The sequence below is a fragment of the Miscanthus floridulus genome, chromosome 10, assembly GCF_019320115.1.
Source record: "Miscanthus floridulus cultivar M001 chromosome 10, ASM1932011v1, whole genome shotgun sequence".
Lineage (NCBI taxonomy): Eukaryota > Viridiplantae > Streptophyta > Magnoliopsida > Poales > Poaceae > Miscanthus > Miscanthus floridulus.
This window is the reverse complement of record NC_089589.1, coordinates 31,919,281-31,940,470: the sequence shown is the minus strand read 5'-3', so window position 1 is coordinate 31,940,470 and position 21,190 is coordinate 31,919,281. Positions and strand designations below refer to the sequence as shown.

Sequence of the window (21,190 nt, the reverse complement as noted above, 5' to 3'; positions counted from 1 at the left end):
AACAAAGCCAAGCAGGGGCGTCAGCGTCTCAAAGCCGAGCGCCAGAATCTGTGCTCCGCTTGTGGCGGTGACTTCTCTTCTATTTTGCGTTGTGCTTTGATCTTACTGTACCTGGTCGTGAACCAATTGCTTTCTTCAGGGTTGCGTGCAAGGGCGCTCTCGGATCTGGAGGAGATGGCCGCTGCAAACCAGAGGGTGTTGGAAATGGGTGACCAACTGGCCTTCGTCATCGCCTCCTAATCTCCCGGAGGAATCGTACAGGAGTTGGTGGCCGCCCCTAGGCCATTGATCGTCTTGCTTCTCGTTATGCCGGAGGCCACGATCCCGTGCTCTGTGGTCATGACCCTCGTTGGCCTCAAAAGTCAAGGCCGGCATCGTGGCCCCCATCCCATAGTGGGTGGGGTCGTACATCTGTCTTGTCAGGCCGTATTTGGACGGTGGGCCGCCGTACTAGCCGTCATCGCTCGGCGGTGTTATCTTGTCTGCGCTGCGTGGCGCAGGGATGGCTTCTGACCGGGCAGAAGGGACTGCTGTCCCCTCGTTCCTTGTGGGGTCGGTGCGGTGAGCGTGCTCTTATCAGAGCAGGTACACTTGGCGGGGCTCGATCTCTCCCTTCCCCTCCCAGAGGTCGGGACGGGGGAAAGGTCATGAGGAGTTGCGCAGCACGCAGTGAAGGCGGGGGGAAGAGGTCGTGGCCTACCCTTGCCCTTGTGTTTGGCCCAAGTCCGCGTAGCTTAGCTGGGCCTCAATCGTTTGGGCTTATACTAGCTGGCGTACCATGGGCCGTCTGAGTGGCTAACTAATCAGTGTCTTGAGATACCTGGGTATCATAGCCCCAATAGTTTGCATTCATGAGTTCATAGGGGTGAGTTTGCGTGCGTTGTGAGTGTCTACATTGTACCGTGTAATCTCAAAATAAGCCATGATCTAAGGGTGATGCATGCAACAACCATATTTGTTCTAAGGGCAATATTGTATATCAACCATTGTCTCACTATGCCAGAATGCACAATCACTGCCAGTTGTGTTTAATCCTAGGATCTAGAAACTTAGCATCACTGCTGGCTCAAACCAACACCCGAGAGAGGCTTCTTGAAGTAAGTTGTCACCATCTTCTCCATGCTTATTCGAAACCATAGCTTCCATGAACCCCTTAAGCAGTAGATGACAACAGATTGGCTCCATGTTTTGAAACTACTTCTGACTTTTGCAACCAACACATGTGCAGTATATGTATCCATCATTCCATACATTATTTGTGTTGCACGCCTTGGTGGCCTCCAAAAGATTCGGTGCCTTCTACGAATCAAGCAGACACGGGCTCCAAACAGTACATCCATCCGTGATCCATTTGTGAATAACAAGATGAGTACAATGACCTAAAGATATCAGATATGGCCTCTTTCACTCCCTTCTCTGTGATCCTCCTACAAGGCATGCAATCTAGGGACAAGAATGTCGAGCCAGTGAGCAGCCATGCATGGGGCGCAATATCGAGCCATCTCGTCCACTCCGTTGGCCTCCCCGATCGAAATCTGCTATGGGTCCTGATGAATATAGAGGTCTCGAGCAATACTCTAAATGAGATCTAAATTATGCATGAATAAACCAATAGTAGTAATGCGAACTATAATGTATTGTTTAAAAAGTACGATGATATGGACTGATCACTGATGGAAGACGGAATAATTGATTAGAACTGGACATCAAGTATCCGTCTCGTTGATTAGCCATTTGCGAGAGCCAAGAAGCACGATGAACGAATGCAGAAAACATTGACCACCATACTAGGCTACGTTGTTTGAGCCTTTTAGGCTACACAGATGCTTAATTAACATAAAGCCTGCTACGTAATATATACTTAGGGTATTTATATTAGCATGTGGTTCGTGAATTTTGTTGGGGTCCGTCGACTCCTACAAAATTCATAAAATCTTAAATTTTAAATTACTATTTGATTCAAGGTTCAATGTACAATATAGTTTAGTTGACCGATATGATATTTAAGGCTGGCTTTGCCGTGTTATGGATTTTACATGGAGGGTGGAGTGGTAGGAGAGTGGTAGGCAGGTGAGCTATTGGAGATGGATGCAACTGGACAGGGGGCGGCCAGTCACTGGGGAGGGAGGGCGTATCGGAGTAGTGCATAACGGTCGACAAGAGGAAGAAGCTAACTGTAGTGGAATATGTTGCGTACTATTTCTATTCTAAAAGAAATCAATTTCTAGTATTGTTCTAAGTAAAACTATTTTGAAATTGATAGTATGTATTAAAAAGAGCACTAATATTTGTAACAGAAATTAGTATTATTACTATAAATACGTACCATGAAATATATTTTCATAATATCCTTGTTTGGTATCATAGAGATGATATTATTCTTTTTATATATAAAGTTAGGCAAACATAAGAAAGTTTTTTTTTTTCTGATTACACAGTACAACTACTCAAAAGCTCACAACGCACACACTCACCCCTATGAATGCACACATGCAAACCCTACGCTTATGAGTATCTTCGAAGATTGGGCTGGAATATCCTCGAGATTGACAAAGTCACCACATGCGCCTCGCTGTCAGTGGGAACGTCGCCTACCACTGAAAGCACAACGCTGCTAAATCATGAAATATTCGCTCCCACGGGGAGTGGAACTCAGGATCTAAAGTGCTACTGAGGCTTTAATTTTATAACCACTAGGCTACAACCCTTTCACAAACTTAAGACAGTTTGATTAAGTACAGCTGTAGAAGTTTTGTTCCAGGATAGAGGATGAAATTGCGAAGCCCTATGCACAGGATCACTTTTTTTTTAAGTTATCACTGACATAAATGGGCTTGTGACAGCTGTTCTTGCTAATTATGTTCTAGGATGGATTGACCCAGATGGAGTTATCGTCGTAAGTGATATAAACTACTCTAGGAAGTTCATCGGTATATTCTATTTTGATAACCATGTGAACATGCACGGTGGCATGTTCGCTTGTCTGAATTCTGGAGGAATCTGGATGGTTTGGAGGAATGCTGGATGAATTTGTGAGAGAAAAACATTGTTCGGGATGAAAAAAATAAGTGGATGAAGCCGGGTTTAAGGGCACGCGAGAACGTAAGATTTTTTTAGATATAGTGGCCAGATCCGATGGACAAGTTAATTTTTCCTTTCACAAACAGACATGGTTACAACATCTTCATATAAGGACATTACAAGACTGCTACTGTTGCTAGAACAGTTGGACCCTTTATTAATTTAATACTAACAAAAGTGTAACAAAGGGACAAAGAAAATAAATAACTCTACGACTTCAAACAAGGAAGGACGACGATGGGCTCCAACTTTAGATTGGCTTATATGGAATTTATGGGTAGGCATTGCCATATCCAGTTCCGGCACCAGAACCACTGCCACCGCCACCATTTTCACTATTTCCTGTGCCACCCACTAGTGTAAAAAAAGGGCTTCTATTCCCGGCTGCCAACCCCCTTTATTCCCGGTTACGCAGCCGGGAATAGGAGTTCGGGAATAAAGGGTTAGTAGCCGGGAATAAAAGTGGATCTTTAGTCCCGGTTGGTGATACCAACTGGGACTAAAAAGGTAGCCACGCCAGCGCCTGGGCTGGCCCCTTTATTCCGGGTTGGTATTACCAACCGGGACGAAAGGGTCTTTTTTTTCTTTTCCTGCTTATTTCAATTGATGATTCTTTTTTGTTTTAATTTGGTTTTCGAATACGCATTATTCGCTGCAAAGTAATATACGTATACGCGCGCGTACTGTAAAGTTTTCGCTCGATCAATGCACGCAAGCAACACAAGTAAAAGCAAACTAAAACATAATATTACATTTCATCGTCACATGTAAAGTTTGCATTAATTGTACATTTCATCATCACATGTTCTTTGGATCAATATGAAATTTGGCTTTCATCATCACATATTTGGGTCATAGTAAAACTCGTCGCCGGGAGTTAAGACCTGATCATTCAGAAATCCACCTATTGTCTCTTGGATTGCTTTGAGATGGTGTGTGTCCAGGGTTTTTTCCTTCAACCAACGAGTCTTCAATTTGAGATATGAGATAAAGAAAAAGTATATTAGTATATATATATATATATATATATATATATGTATCCAGAATAATGATAAATAAATTGTATCTATCATGAATATATATATATATATATAAATATATGTATGAAGAATATATATATATATATGTACACTTACCCTTTTTTTCCTCTAGACTAGTTCTTTTTTAGCACACTCTCATGAACTCGCAAACATAGTATCCACAGAGATTGGTCCCCTGGGGCTGCAGCAGAACCCACTTTACGAGAAAAAAATTCGTCATCATCCGAGCATAGGGAAATTGAACTAAGGTAGGTATATAGTACTTACTATGAATAGCACTACTTTCAGTGGCACTTTGCGTTTCATATGGTGTTCCTGACAGACCTTTTCTCAACAACTACCTAATAACATAAAAAATATTTGGACCATTAATTTGCATGCAAAGAGATTGGAATAGTTTTGCTAGTGAGACTGCAATTACCTCTGAATAATATCTATCATCTCTTGGAACTCTTTTTGCTCTTTTCTCATCGAGTCCCAGATGCCTAGAAGACCTTTCTCCAGATCGAGTTCCATCAATATCCAGTGTTCACTGCCATGTCCATTAACACTCATTAATTAGCTCACAGGTACAGTGAATATATATATATGGATACACGATCGTCGACATTATGAACACTTACCTGAAGTTGTAGGGGAAAAGTATACATTTCTTGTCACGTTGCTTCTCTAAGAACATCTTGATATTGGCCTCCGTTTCTGATTTCCATGTTGGTTGGGGTTTAGGGTTTTTGAATACGATATCTGGATCAATGAAACCAATATCAGTACACCCTCTCTTTTTGCACTCTCCCATCTCAAACCTGCATCATATATATAGAGTGAGGATAATAAACACAGACATGTACGTACGTAGCGACTTATTATTAATTAGTAGAAAGAATCACTTACAGACAATAGCAGCTGATGAGAGTCTTGTCGAGAGAGTTTCGGTGGACTAGTTGGTGTAATTCAGCTAACTCAATGTACATAACGTCATCGCCACGGAACCAATGGTCGTCTTTGATTCTGACAGAAATATAGAACTCTTTCCGGTGACACGCGTCGAGGTACAAGGTGTTTAGCTTGAACAATTGTGTACCCAGTTCATTGATGGTCTTAGGATTCCATAGACTCCTGCCATGCTCATATTTCTGCCATTCATCCGCTACCGGTGCACTTTCGAAGAGGAAATCGCCAAGGTCGATACCTCTCATAGCATAAAAGTTAGCAAGTTCCGCCATATCCACTTCTTTATCAGCAGGTATTTCCATCATATCCAGTATATCTATGTTTGAACCATATTCATTAGCAATAACTAGAGGAGGGACTGATTGCAATTCTTGTTCTCCGAGTTGTGCAACAGTTTTCCCTTCTTTAGCAGCTTTCTTGATTATCTTGCTGAGAGTGCGGTCAAAGTCTGATGGTGGCGAGGGCTTACGAGCTTGCCGCCTCTTTTTCTGCTCAGCTTCCACCATCCACCTTAGTTTAGCTGGAGGTAGGTGGAAGTGCTTCTGCTCCTGCTGCTTCCTCTTCCCTGTGCCCGAGAAGAATGCTTCGATGGTTTTTTTAACCGCATCATGTAACTCCTCTTTACTCATTTCACCAGGCAATTTCTGTGGAATTGGCCTTGGTTTCATGGGGGCCTTCTTGGTCGTCTTCGCCGGCGGGGCAGATGGCTTATTTGTTTGCAGCCGTCTTCCCTGGTTCATGGGAGGAGGTGGGGGAACAGGCATTGGAGACCTTCGAGGTGGCGTTGGGGAACGCCTTGGAGGCGGTGGCGGCGGCGGTGGAGACCGTCTTGGAGATGGTGGGGGGAACAGGCGTTGGAGACCTTCGAGGCGGCGTTGGGGAATGCCTTGGAGGCGGTGGCGGCGGCGGTGGAGACCGTCTTGGAGATGGTGGGGATGCAGCCGTGTCTTCTACCCCATCATAACCGCCGCCCAGAGCACTATGCTGGTCTGGTGATTGTACTATTGGACTTATGTTGGGGGAGGCCCTGTTGTGTGCATACAGAAGACAATGAGTCAATTGTTATTTAAGAGGCAATATAAAATTAATAAAAAAATTGTTTCGTTCACTTTCATCCGTACCTATTGTGCGGCAACGGCTTCTCGGGAATATTAATATAGCGCTTGCGCCATGCAATGAATGACTTCTCTGCTTCTCCCACGGTCTTCTCCCCATCACCTCCATGAATGTCAAGAGGCACATCGCTAAAACCTTCAATAGCTTTATCCACCGAGACGGTAGCATATCCAGCTGGTACTATTGCCCCATGGATTCTTGGTGTCTTGGTACGGTCGATAGGGTTTACAACACCAATAGCCACCTTCACTATGCCATTATCTTTTGGAATGTGCAGCTCACATGATGTAAAAGGTTCAGTGATGTCATCCACGGGGAAGCGCAGCTCTGCATCTTTTATGGCATCAGGCAGCTCCGTAGAAGCACAACTGCTTCTCAACTGATCAGAGCTAATGTTGATTCCCGGAGCTGTTGTAATCCCGTGGGCACTCAATTGTATTTGCACTTGCCTTGTGACTTCCTCTTGCATTTTCGCTTGCATTTCTTTTTCTCGCCTTTGTGATTCAAGCACTGCTTCCCGTGACTCAATAACATATTGCTGCAAGATGCGGATCCTCTCTGCCTCCTCATCCTTCCATCTCTGGCGGCTTCTGTATGAATCGATCCATTCAGGGAAACCTTGCACCCACGGAACGGCCCCTTTGCCTCTAGTTCGTCCACAATGCTCAGCAGTCTCGATGGAATATGTCAGTTCATCTTTCTCTCTGTTGGGCCAGAATAGTCCACTATCTCTAGCTTTTAGAATTTGAATCAACCTTTCTGTTGCTCTTTCGAGTTTTGTGCCATGGACGAGCTTCCCAGTGACTGGGTCCAATCCTCCCCCATGACCTAAAAACCAACGCTTTGTGCGTTCAGGCCACGGTGCTGATTCAGGTACGACCCCCTTGGCAATAAGGTATGCTTCCATTTTTTGCCACTTGGGAACGGAAGTCGTGTAGCCACCTGATCCCATGTTATGGTGGTATTGCTTTTGTCTGGAATTCTCTTGGTTCCTTCTCGCCCGTTCCGCACCCTCTTCTGATGTCTTGTACTGTACAAATTCCTCCCAGTAGGGCCTTGCCTTCGCGATTGGGCCCTTATCGTTCCAATTTGGAGTCTTGTTCTTCTTGGCATATGATTTGTACAGCTGCTTCTTCCAAGATTGGAATTGGGTGGCCATCTTCTTCATTGTCCAATGCCTAACTCGTTCCGTCAACCTTTCGTGGGTGATGTCTTCATGATAATCCTCTGTTTGGAGCATGAAATGTGCAAGAACATCTTGCCAAATCAGCTCCTTGTCCTTATCAGAGACATAACTAATATGAGGAGCATTGTTATTTTTTTTCCATTCACGGGCATTGATCGGGAGCTTGTCCCTTACAAGGTACCTACAATGATACACGAATTTCTATGCATATTGTCCTAGTGGTTCGTCCGTAGCCACGTTGAATTCTGAGATGATGTAGCGGCCTTCCAATGGCTTTTTGGCCCCTCGAACATTCTTTGTGTTCCCTGTCGTCGTCGTCGATCCAGACGGCTATGTACGCATAGAAACACAAAAAGTATTATAAAACGAAGGTCGATCCAGTGGGCTACATGTATGCATAATAAATAAATGAGAGCTAGATATTGAGAAATATATACCTCGCCGGAATTATCTTCATGAACAACTTCCTCAACAATATGATCGAGATTCAAGTATTGACTCCCGTCGTCTTCCTGCTGGTCATTATCAACACCGGCACAATGTTCAGTGCCGGCGTTGATAATATCCATCATTTCCGCCTCCAGGTCATCGTCTCTCGGGTCGGCCATAGAGAGCCTAAACAATTATAAAACAATAATTATGCAATTAGGGTTTCATAGACATTTCATACACATTTCGGGGCGGTGGTGCCTGCGCGGGGCGGTCGGCCAGCGTCGGTGGACAGGGAGGGTTTAGGGTGGTTTAGGGTTTAGGGTGGTTTAGGGTTTAGGGTATAGGCCACATGGTATCAGAATATAACACAATTGATTTTTTTCCTAAGGAAAAATTATACATGTATACATTAATTGATATATATATACACACACACACACATTAATTTCATACATATATACATTAATTGATATATATATATATATACACATTTCATACATACATAATTTCATACATATATACATTAATTGATATATATATATACACATTTCATACATATATAATTTCATACATATATACATTAATACACATTTCGTCAATATAATTCATAAATATAATAAATATAATATATATATACCGGCGGTTTAGAATTAATGGAGTGTTGGCGACGGGTGGTGGTGGACAGCGACGCTGGATCGAGGCACGGGGGCTCCTGGCCGGGCGCGGCGTCGTCGGGGCTACTCCGGTGAGGTGTGGGTGGGCGTCGGGATGCCCTCCGGTGAGGAAGAAGGCACGGCGTCGGGCCGGGGTGGCCCGGGAAAGAGAAATCGGCGGTGGCATGGTGCACGCGTGGCGTCGGGGGCAGCCAGGGGCTCCTCCTTGAGGGGCGCGGCGTCGGGGCTACTCCGGCGAGGTGGGCTGGCGTCGGGGTGCCCTCCTGTGAGGAAGGCGGCATCGGGGGTGGCCGGGAAGGCGAAATCGGTGGCGGCGTGGTGCGCGCGCGGCGTCGGGGGCGGCCGGGGGCTCCTCGGTGAGGGGCGCGGCGTCGGGGCTACTCCGACGAGGTGGGCGAGCCTCGGGGTGCCCTCTGGTGAGGAAGGCGGCGTCGGGGGTGGCCGGGGAGGCGAATCGGCGGCGGCGGAGCTCTGGGGACGCGCTGAAGACGATCGATGAGGAAGAAGAGAGAATGGAGGCGGCGGTATATAGGAGAGGGACCTTTAGTCCCGGCTCCATCCACCGCCCGGGACTAAAGCACCTTTAGTCCCGGCTACTGCCACCAGCCGGGACTAAAGGTGGGACCTTTAGTCCCGGCTGTTGGAAGGAGCCGGGACTAAAGGATTTTTTGGTGGGCTGCCAAATACAGCCCACCTTTAGTCCCAGCTAGTGGCAGGAGCCGGGACTAAAGGTGGGCTATATTTTCATTTCCCGCCAACTTTTAAGCAGATCAGTTTATTTTATATATGTTTTGTATTTAAATGTTTAAGTCTTATTATTTATGCAGTAAATTCAATACTAGGCATAAATTTTTTTAGAAAAAGTAATAAACTTTATTTTCATTTACTGCACAAAAAAAAAATATGTGACCTAAACTATTGTGTTTTTTATTATAAATGTTGAACATAATGCAACTAATACTCACTATTTTCGTTAATGCAAAAATGTAGACTTTAATTGAAATTATTAAATTTATTGGTTTTCGACAGGAAATTAGTTTTCACATAATTGTAACGTAAATCTTTAGGTCCTTCATTAATCATTGTATAATTAATCGGTGAGTTCGGGCGGAAATTCAATTAAAGTTAAAAAAGTACCAAACCACCTCAGAAAAATCTCAAACTTGGTGGTGGCTACACACAGGACATTTGTAGTCTTGAGAAAAAGTTTGAGACCAATCCGGTACTAGAAAGCAATTGGACTTCAGAGTCCTAGAGAACCTAGGTGTGTAGATAGGGTTCGACGAAAGGTTCTATATACCTCTGTGAAGCACGTCGACTCCGCCTATGTCGAAATGGCTTGAAATTTTTTTGGCAGTCATTTACACCCAAAATATGGCCCCACACAAGATCTTAGATTTTTCTGATAACTATTTTTATTATTACATTTTTCTTTGTGCCGCGTGAGACGAAATACGGTGAATTACATATTGAAAACAACATAATTTTGCATCAACCTCCACAAATATTTGTCTCCTAGGGAACAATAGACCATTTGGCAAAGTTTGGCACCATTCCGGATCATTTAGGGGGTGGACCCAGTTCAATGTATAATTAATCGGTGAATTCGCGCGAAAATTCAATTAAAGTGAAAAAAATACCAAACCACCTCAGAAAAATCTCAAACTTGGTGGTGGCTACACATAAGGCATTTGAAGTCTTGAGAAAAAGTTTCATCCCAATCCGACACTAGAAAGCACATGGACCTCAGAATCCCAGAGAACCTAGGTGTATAGATAGGGTTCGACGAAAGGTTCTATATACCTCTGTGAAGCACGTCGACTCCGCTTATGTCGAAATGGCTTAAAAAAAATTTTGGCATTCATTTACACCCAAAATATGGCCCCACACAAGATCTTAGGTTTTTCTGATAATTATTTTTATTATTACATTTTTCTTTGTGCCGCGTGAGACGAAATACGGTGAATTACATATTCAAAACAATATAATTTTGCATCAACCTCCACAAATATTTGTCTCCTAGGGCACAAGAGACCATTTGGCAAAGTTTGGCACCATTCCGGATCTTTTCTGGGGTGGACTCAGTTCAACGTATAATTAATCGGTGAAGTCACGTGGAAATTCAATTAAAGTGAAAAAATTACCAAACCAATTCAGAAAAATCTCGAACTTGGTGGTGGCTTCACACTGGGCATTTGAAACCCTGATAAAAATTATGAGATCAATCAGGCACTAGAAAGCACATGGACCAGAAAATTCAAAGTATAGTTAACAAAAGAATATAATCAATTAAAGGGTCTTTTCTCTTATTAAATAAATGTTTGGGTGCTTTCTTGTCGAGAAAGTGACTTAGTTCATATGGCTAGCTAGTGCGCTGCGGTTTGAACCTTGGCTATGTGGTCGTGGGTTCAATGCCTGGCTGCCCCATTTTTTTTGTCCTGCGCAACTATATTATTTTATCAAGAAAGATTTTATCCCGGTTATAGCCCAGAGCCGGGACTAAAAGGTCATCCTTTAGTCCCGGCTGGAGCCTCAAGCCAGGAGTAAAGATTTATTCCCGGTTGGAGGGTCCAACCGGGACTAAAGGATAACCTTTAGTCCCGGCTCTGGGCTATAACAGGGACTAATTGTTGCCTGCCGTCGCCACACACTTCGGGCAGAAACTTTGTATCCTTGTTTGATGATACAACCGGGACTAATAGTCCCTTTAGTCCTGAACACAAAAATACCGGGACTAAAGGCAAAAATAGAGGCGGGATGAAAGGTCTGTTTTCTAGTAGTGACCTCCATTGCCGTTAGCACTTGCACCCGCATCACTTGAACCATCCCAATACCTGTTAGCATAACTAGAGCCAGAACCGGTGCCGCTACCGGATCCTTGAGCATTGGAATTCCAAGCACCTCCAGCTTGTCCTCCACCCCCACCACCACCGGCACCACCAGCATTAGAAGATTCTCCTCCATAAGGACCAAATTCAGAATACACTCCTTGACTATATGTACTAGATCCTGAACCTGACCCTGACCCTGAACCATATCCGGACCCACCGTCTTGGCTAGTTCCACCACCTGCACCACCCCCTCCAGCACTTGCATGGGCATCATAAGGACCACTATCACCCGATCCGGTGCCGGACCCAGACCCTGATCCCCCGTCATTCGCATATCCGCCGCCCTCTCACCCTCCTGTGCCGGTCCCATCAGCACTAGAGTATCTAGCCACCCTTACAGCATTGGCTAATCCCATGCTCATGAGGACAATGAGCCCTAGTGATATTAGTTTTGTGCCTGCCATTGTGAGCCACCACTATAGAGTGTTTGAGTTGAGATGAGTTCCCAGTGAATGCTGCATGGGTATTTATAGTACGTGATGGAGACCACGCAGTGGTTCTTTACTTTCATAGCTTGCACACGTTAATGGTAGTAGTGTTTCAATAGGAGACCAAGTGGAAGCTTTTAAAATCCACTGGAATTAATGGAGCTCCTTGACTTGAACATTAAGTATATGCATGTTGCAAAGTAGTACTTGTTACGCTCTCTTTAGATGACCAGGCAGACCAGCTACGTCTCATCTCCATCCATAGATTGTGGATGGCGCAAATTAAGTTTTAGCATTCATCATCGGTGTTTGGAAGGCCCATTGAAACTAAACTAGCTATTTGCCGATTTTCGGACTTGCACTGGTACTAAACACAGCTTTCAGCTATATATATACGAGACAAAACTGTCCAGGCACTAAAACCTTTCACACATTAGTAGTTTTATTACTAATTGTGTTTTATATAAGGAAGCGAGACAACAGTTAAAAAAAGGGGCGGAGGGAGTACACTCCATTTGACCCTGCCTGAGAACAAAAGGAAGAGTGATTTTTTTTTACTTTTGCAAGGATTTATTTTACCTTTTCTTGGCTTTTGCTTGGGATGAATAGTTACGGTCCAAAAACTTGCAAAAAACATGCGTACTACAGTAAACTCAAATATGCATGATCCTCATGCCTATGTATTTGACCATTCTCTCCAGCGCTGTGATGCATGCACAGCTGGTGACACGACAATCAAAAGATACCAAGATCACCGATAGTAATGTAACCCAGGCACTACGGGATACTGTGTATTTACCGAGTGTGAGTAACACTCGGCAAATAGTGCTACACACTCGGCAAACTCTTTACCGAGTGTCACACTCGGTAAAGTGGACTCGGCAAATAACGACTCGGTAACGTTATTTTACCGAGTGTCTAATATCGGCGCACTCGGAACATAGGTTTACCGAGTGCTGAAATGACACTCGGTAAACAATTATGACTTGAGGGTCGTCAGCCTCCAAACTGACCGTTAACGGCGACTTTTACCGAGTGTGACCAGCAACACTCGGTAAATAAATTAGCATTTCGTGATTAAAACAATTCCGCAAATAAATTTTTTGAATAATTTTTACCGAGTGTAGCTCCTAACACTCGGTAAAAGAATAACCAATTTTGTGATTAAAACAATTCCGCAAATAAACTTCGGGAAATAATGTTTACCGAGTGTTCCCACTCGGTAAAAAGTAGTCAAATATTACCGAGTGGGGATGCGGCACTCGGTAAAAAATGGCACACTCGGCAAAATTCACAGAATCAGAACCAATTCGGTTCTGTTCTCTGTTTTACCGAGTGCTACACTCGGTAAAACTGACAGAATCTCTGTTTTACCGAGTGCTACACTCGGTAAAATATGTCCACAGAATTTTTTTTTGTTTGTTTTAGTGCATATCCAGTCACAATAAGCAACAAAATCATAGGAAATTATAATAACATGACAGATAGGCAATATATATCACATATATGTCCACAAATGTCACATCCACTCACAATAACCAACATATGTCGACAAGCACCACGCAAAGTCCACAAACACCATCAACATGTGTCCAAAGTCCACAAAGTTCAACCAAGTCCACAGTTCAACATACAAACCCATCAAACAAGGTCGGATGGCCTGTCACGTGGTCGGAGGCCTGCGGAGAAACGGAGTCAAGTCCAGGTCTTGATCACCATGCATATCGTTGTTCGATCCAGCTGTAGAAGGTCCCTAGAATGAGATTGCACATGTGAGTTATCTGGATCAAAGCAAATTCTAAGGTCTAAGCTATGGTAGGTCAAACTAAGGTATAAGTCGAAGGTATATGACACGAAAGTGAAGAGTGCATCTAAGTGACTCACAGGAGTGCCGTCGCATGGAGGTGGAGGCACCAACGGTATCATCGGCGGCGGCGGAGGCGGTGGAGGCTGGCCCATGCTCTGAGAAAAACGGGCCATGTACTCGTACCAGTCCTTGTGCGCCTGCTGGAAGGCCTCAAGCTGGGCCTGCACTCGCGCCCTCTCCTATGCCAATTCGGCCTGGTGCGACAGCTCGAGGGCCTGAAGCTGGCTCTGTGAGGCCTGCTGTGACTCCTGCAGGGCTTCAATCTGGGCCTACAATTATTTATCACATAGTTAGAATGCAAATAAAGAACGAGTAGAAAATGAATGGACAACGAATACAACAGAACTAACCTGGAGTGCTACCACCTGGGGCTGTGAGCGTGGGCGTATGGCCGGACTCGAACTCGTGCTTCGGGCTCTAATCTGGGCGAGTGTCTGAGTGTTGGCCGTGTCTATGGTGCTGTTGCCCATATAGTACCGCCCGTGTGGCTTACCTGGTCCCAACCTCATGACGATGTCACCCTCGAGGTCAGCGGTGCTCGGATCAAATTCTGACCCATGGATCTCTCTCGCCATCGCCGTGTACTCGCTGAGGCGCCTGTGCACGCTCGGGTTGCTGTATGCCTCGGGCGGGTCCTCCGCGTTGTAGACGAGGTCGGGGTCCTTTGCCTTGCCCTTGTGTGCCAAGGCATATGCCTTGAACGAGGCGCACTCCTGGCCGGGGTGGAACCGCGTCTGCAGGAAGAAGCACAAAAATAAGATATTATGCATTCAGAAGTTAGCATAGCAACAACGAAATGAAATCCGCGTACATATCTGGCTGCATATTCCTTGAGGGTGGTGGGGCCTTGTTTGTACGAGGAACCCTGCATCATCGCACGGCAACGTGAGCGTACGGCGTGATATTGCTCGTACTCCTCACTCAACCACTTGTCCACAATGGCCTCCCAGCAGTTGTCCATCCCCGCACACCAAGCAGGAGGCACCTGCACGTACACGAGCACATGACAAATCATAAATGAATTTCAGTGCAATTAATCGCAGACGATGTAATCTCATGTTTACCGTCAAGTATTGCTCCTTAGTCAGGGGCAGGTGCACTGCCTGCGCTCTGGTGACTCTATGTCCTTTGCGGGCATGGTAAATTCTTCTGCACAGGAGCTTTGTCTCGTAGAAGAGGTCCTGCACTCGGTGAACACAGACTCTGTTCACCACGTCATCCGCGTCCTCCCTACGTACTCCCTCAGCCAAGGTGTAGTAATCCTACAAGCAAATACAATCAGTAATATACAATTAAAGAAGGAAGCAGTAACTTAGAGAAAATATTTCATATGAAAGTTATGATAAAAAAAACATGCTTATTCGAAATTAGCTTACTTACGACTTCTCTACTTAGAAAAAGTTACATTGTACTGCTTGGCATGTCCAGATACTAGACAATTAGTGTGGCAGTGCCTATGTCCATTTAAAGTTCACACCAGATCCTCATGTGGGTTAAGGGAAGTGTGCGTTTATCACTGCTGTACATTTGAACCACAATTTTTTGCTTTCATGTAAAACGTTAGTAACACTTCTTTCTAGCTTAAGACTACCATGCTTCATTAGTGCCCGGCATTGGCTGCTTCAACTAATTGTCTTAAAAAGCTACTACCATATTTTTTTTTCGCGAGTGGGTTTGCACCCGTTTTTCATTAAGAGGACAAGAGTTTTAAACCTTACAACACTGACAGTAAAGGTGGCGAGGAGCCTCCAACACCGCCAAGGGACAGCCTAACTACTGGAGATAGATCAGTCATCAGTGTCTTAATTCGATTCGTCTCGATCCACCATTCATGCATACTGTTACGACGACTTTATCAGTCGTACTCTCTTTAGTGTACTGATGTGTGGATAAGGCATTTTTGGTTTGAAATATATTGCAATGATTTCTAAAATGTGGATCTTTTTGGTGTCGCGGGTTCAAATTTCCTTCATGTTTTATCTGCATAAAGATGATCAGTTTGGTTATCAGCTAGCTTTATTTCTGTCTCTGAGAATCCACTAATGCATTTCTCATCAGTCAGACACATAACTTCAGCATGTTTCTTTGATGTCTCACGTCCAATCCTTTTTGAACCCAATCGAACATGTTCAATTTAATCAGAGCATGTAGATTGGACCACATTTTCCCTGGACTCTCTACCGTGGACCTCAGAAGGGTTACTACCAACTTCGAAAACAAAATATTCCATGAGGCTAATAGTAAGGTAAGCCTATTGTCTCCTCTTTTAGCTGATCAATTAGTATCATTTACATATGTGCAGCGTGTGCATTTCAGCTTCAGATCAGGAGAAGCCTGCTGCTTTCAGCGTGTGTCCTATTCACTTTCAGAAGAAAAAATGAGAAACCGCCGGACTCGCTACATCCCCTATCTGACATGAATTCCACACGGGCGCGACGAGCATGCAAGCAATCCCCAAAGGTCCGTGGACGCCGAGCGCTCAGTCCGAGCAGTAGAAACGGCGGCCAGTGCAGGCAACGGGGGCCGTCCCGCACGGATCCATCCATTTCCATTCCATCGCATCACGGCGCCACCAGACGGAGGGGAGAGGTGGGCAACAGGGCAGGTACCTGGCGTCGACGGGAGCGGGCAGGGGTCCCTTGTCGCCACCGGTGCGGCGGGAGCATGTACGGAAGGGGAGGCCGCGGTCAGGGGAGGGGAGAGAGTGCTCGCCGTCGCCGCTACTGCTGGGGCCCACCCCACCCCACCTCGCGGGAACGGGAGCGAAGGAGGGAGCACGGGGCGGCGTCGGCGGAGGGGATCGTCGTCCGGTGCGCCGGTGCCACTGTCTCTCTCTCCGTCTCTCTCTCTCTCCGTCTCTTCGGTGGCGGCGGCTGTGGGGGACCGCCCGGTGGCGACGGTGGTGGAGGGGAGGAGGCGGCCGCGGCGGTGGGGAGGCATGTGCGGTGTGTGTGTGTGTCTATGCACGATTTGAGGGAGAAACGGCTAAGTGTTAATGCTTCTGTTTACCGAGTGCCTAGATGTACGGCACTCGGTAAACTAAAGCACCGTAGCCCAATGACATGTGGGCCTGGTACATGTTTACCGAGTGCCCAGATCTACGGCACTCGGTAAACAGAAGCATGGCAGCCCACTGTGGCAGACAGGTGGGACGTGGCTAACCATTACCGAGTGTTTGAGGTCACACTCGGTAAAAGTATCCATTATTTCATGCAAAACAGAAAAGAAAAAATGCCAATTTAATCCTAAAATTCACCAAACTTTCACATGAACTATTTCATGTCATCTATTTACTATCTAAAAAATTCCAAGTTCAAATCATAATGTTGAATTTCACTCTTAATAGAAATCATACTCGTCATTGTGAATGTTTAGCGTCTCTTTGGGAGATGTACCGATTCGGCAGCGACGAATGTAAAAATACTTCCAAAACGTTATGAAATTTTTTCTATAACATAGATGTATGCTTCAATGTTAATTCTTCCAATGTTATTACAATTAAATTTACACGATATGTACCTAATTTTCATAAAGAATGAAAATTTTGTGAAATATAGTAAATAAATCGAAATAAACACCATATTTTGGAATGGAGTACTAAATATCATATGTGGATAGAGGAAAAAGAATGAAGGGAAAAACAAGAAATTTGGTTGAATTTTACCGAGTGTTTCGCCAATACACTCGGTAAAAGATAGTGTTTACCGAGTGTTGCGCCAATACACTCGGTAAACATGTCATGCCGTGACGCCGTTTGGGGCACGGTTGCTATCCTAGGTGACGTGGCACCTCAATACCGAGTGGCTGTTTTTACCGAGTGCACCCCTTCGGTAAACTTGTAGTTTTACCAAGTGTCTGAAGTTACCGAGTGTTCTGACTCGGTAAAGCGGTCTACTACTGGGTGTTTATGTTTTCCGAGTGTTGGCACTCGGTAAGTACTGTTTTCCGAGTGCCCCGACTTTTGACACTCGGTAATTGTCGGGGCACTCGGTAACTACACAGTCTCCGGTAGTGAGGGTTTACATATCTTTTGGGACTAACAGTACTTTGTACTTAAACTCTTAAAGAGTATCACATTATAGTATCTCATTATTAGTACTTTGTACTTAAACTCTTAAAGAGTACGCTTGAAGATTCTAATTCGTTGGTAGAATGCAATATATGTGATACGAAAGTGATGCGAACCGGGCATCCACCCCCAACTTCCGTCTGGACGTGGCCCCATGACCCCCCACTCCTTATCGCATCGGCATCGTTATCCCATCCCGTGACACCCCCCAACCCGAACCCCCCGCCCCCGCGCCCACTTGTTGCTTCTCCGGCATCCTGTGACCCAGTCCGCTCCCCCGCGCGCCACTCATTGCCGCTCTGCCGCGCCGCTCTCCGGGCCAGCTTGCGCCCTCGGGACAGACGCTGCGCCCCACAGCTCGCTGGCATCCCGCCGCCCGCGCTCCGTCCCTCTCTTCCTCGCTCCCTCCCTCCCTCCCGCAACCGGAGACGTGGACGACAGCGGCGGCTCCGACGAGGTAGGTCGGTCCATCTCTGGATCTCAGGCCCCCTCCACCTCCTCCTATGGATCTGAGCGCTCCCCCTCCTCCTTCTCTAGATCTAAGCCCTACTCCTCCTCCTCCTCCTCCTCCTCCTGCTCTGGATTTGAGGGGCGTGGCGATGGCTAGGGTTCCGGCGAGCTTTGTTGCACTAGCCTTGTTTTGCTGTTGCAACAAGTAATATTTCTTTGTTGCATTAGTCTCTCTTTTTTGGTTTCTGATGTTGCATCTTGCATAGCCTTGTTCTGATGTTGCAACAAGTAATATTTCTTTGTTGCATCTATTTTTTCTGATGTTGCTTCTCGCATTGCGCTTTGTTCTGTTGTTATTGTAGCCTTATTGTAATGTTGCAACAAGTAATATTTCTTTGTTGCATTAGTCTCTTTTTCTGATCTTGCATCTCGCATTGTAGTAGCTTTGTTCTGTTATTGCAGTAGCCTTGTTGTGATGTTGCAATAAGTAATATTTCTTTGTTGCATTAGTCTCTTTTTCTGATCTTGCATCTCGCATTGCCATAGCTTTGTTCTGTTGTTGCAGTAGCCTTGTTCTGATGTTGCAAGAGACTTTTTCTGATGTTGCAAACAAGTAATACTTCTGATGTTGCATCTCGCATTGCTCCGTGTTGCAACAAATCTTCCGATGGAAAATTTCTCATTGGACATTTGGGTGATGGAGCATGGTGGGGATGGGGCGTGGAGGGCAACGGGCGTGCAGGGGATGGTGGCACGGCGGGGGATGGCAACGCGACGAGGCACGGCGGCGCAGCGGGAGACAGGCCGCACGCGGGGACGCGCTTGTTCTATTGCATCGGATATGTCCGTTTTATTTCCGTCGTTGTTTTATTCGATGAGATTTGGGTGACTCCTATTATCTCAATCGGATGGTCCCGAGGGGCGTCCAGACGCGTGCTTGCGCCAGACGTTCGGGCGCTAGTTGCGTCGTATGTGATATCGACTACTAGCAGCATGTATATAGATTTTCTTGTTTCCTCACTAGTCAACACAGGGATAAGGAAGGAGGCCAATAATGCTGAAGGACGGGCTGAGATTTCCTGCCTTTTCTTTTTCTTTTTTCTAAATTTTTTAGTTAATTATTATTTATTTAAATGTTGTATGCATTTTCAAAATCAAGGGCTCAGATTCATTCAAGATCTTATCTCTTATAATGTAATGGGTGTACCATAGCAAAGTTCTTTTCTCATATATATTTGGTTAAGGTTGAGTATATGTGATTTCTCGGAAAGTGACAATGACAGTTAAAATGGGACGGAGGGAGTACACTCCATTTCACCCTACCTGAGAACAAACAAAAGATCGAGTGATTTTTTTTTTACTTTCACAAGGAATTTTTTTTTTTGCTTTTTCTTGGCTTTTTCTTGGGATGAATCGTTACGGTCCAAAAAAAACCTGCAAAAAACATTCATACTACAATAAACTCAAATATGCATGATCCTCATGACTATGCATTTTTGACCATTCTCTCCAGCACTGTGAAACATGCACAGCTGGTGACACGACAGCCGAAATATGACGACATCACCCATAGTAATGTAACCCAGGGTTTATATATCTTTTGTATCAGGCTCTAGCATTGTACTAACAGTATTACTAAACGACGACTTACATGCATGAAGTCTTAACGGACTGCACGCATGCATGTTTGAAGATCAACACAGTCATTCCCGGATCACCCAAACGATTCTGTTCTCGCAGTGTGTGGTTGACATCGCAGAGGTGACCTCGAGGTTTTCGCAACGACTTTGACAAATTCAGGCATGGGCGCTTAAGAACTACTATAAATGTGTGCCTGGCAATCTCGATAAGAAAGACGACTCCCTAGGTTAATTAATTAGTACAATGCAAGCCGTATTAGTAGCAAAACAATCCTTGAAGGCTTGAACTAGGACATCCTTAATGGCAATTTGCAAACAGCTAGATAGATGAGGCTTGAAAATAATAAAAAATGAACATTGTAGTGGAAGGTTTCTAGGAGATCGTGCTATATTAGCTATTTGATAGTCGCTGGCTATTTCGCCTCTCTCCTTGATAACTAATAGAATTCTTCTTAGACTAGCTATCTGAGAACCATTGGGGATACCCTAAGCGTCGACTCACGGTAGTTGGATAGGTCAGGCCAAGATTGTCTCTGATAGCCGTCTGATAATATTGTGAAGAAAATGCTTGCACAGCCATAGCTAATGTAACAAAACCAATGTAACGAAACATAATAAATTCCTTGTCAGTTGGTTAATTACATCGTGATGGCACCCATTGCTTAATTACATAGTGATGACACCCAGTCACTTGAGTGCATAAGTCTTATCTCATTGCGAGATACAATTAAGGAAAACTTAATAAACCTAAAACATTGTGCAGATTGATGGTCCTGGCTGTGATGCAAGTTGTGTGACGCGCCACTGGTTTCATGATCAATTAGGGCACTCACTATTGCAGATTGATTTATCACTGTCGCCACTTTCACTGCCGTAGCGATAGAAGCGACGGTGTTATACTTCCACCGCCGGTTGGACCGATAGCTAGGCCTCCTACGAAGGAAACCGATAGTTCAAACTTCTACCACCGATGGGTTAACAATAGATGCGGCAGTGGTATTTTCTCCGTCGCATGAAAAGCCGAGCCAACTGGGATAGGCGTTATGGCCGCCGGCCCTACACGACCATTTGGTGCACCGGCGGTAGTAAATTCAGCGTGAGTTATTTCCCCATTTCCCAACTACCCACAACACAGTTGCATCACCATTAACTGCTCCTCTCCGCTTCTTCTTCAAGGTTGGCCTATTTAAGCTGGGGCTAGATGCGCTTCTTGGCAATCCACACACTCATTCCTCCTTAGATACAGGTAGATACAGAAAAAGCTCTTGAGCCAACCATCTATATTTTCCTCATCGCCATGGCGCTCCTTCTCCAACTCTTCCGGTGGCAGCAGCTGCGTTGGGAGAAGGCCTTCAAGATTGGGTA

The 21,190-nt window shown here is 45.1% G+C and overlaps 1 pseudogene; it reads right to left on the bottom strand.

The window, feature by feature from the left end:
* Positions 1-3,352: 3,352 nt before the first annotated feature.
* On the bottom strand, positions 3,353-11,775 carry LOC136489954 (glycine-rich cell wall structural protein 2-like; annotated as a pseudogene).
* Positions 11,776-21,190: the final 9,415 nt, after the last annotated feature.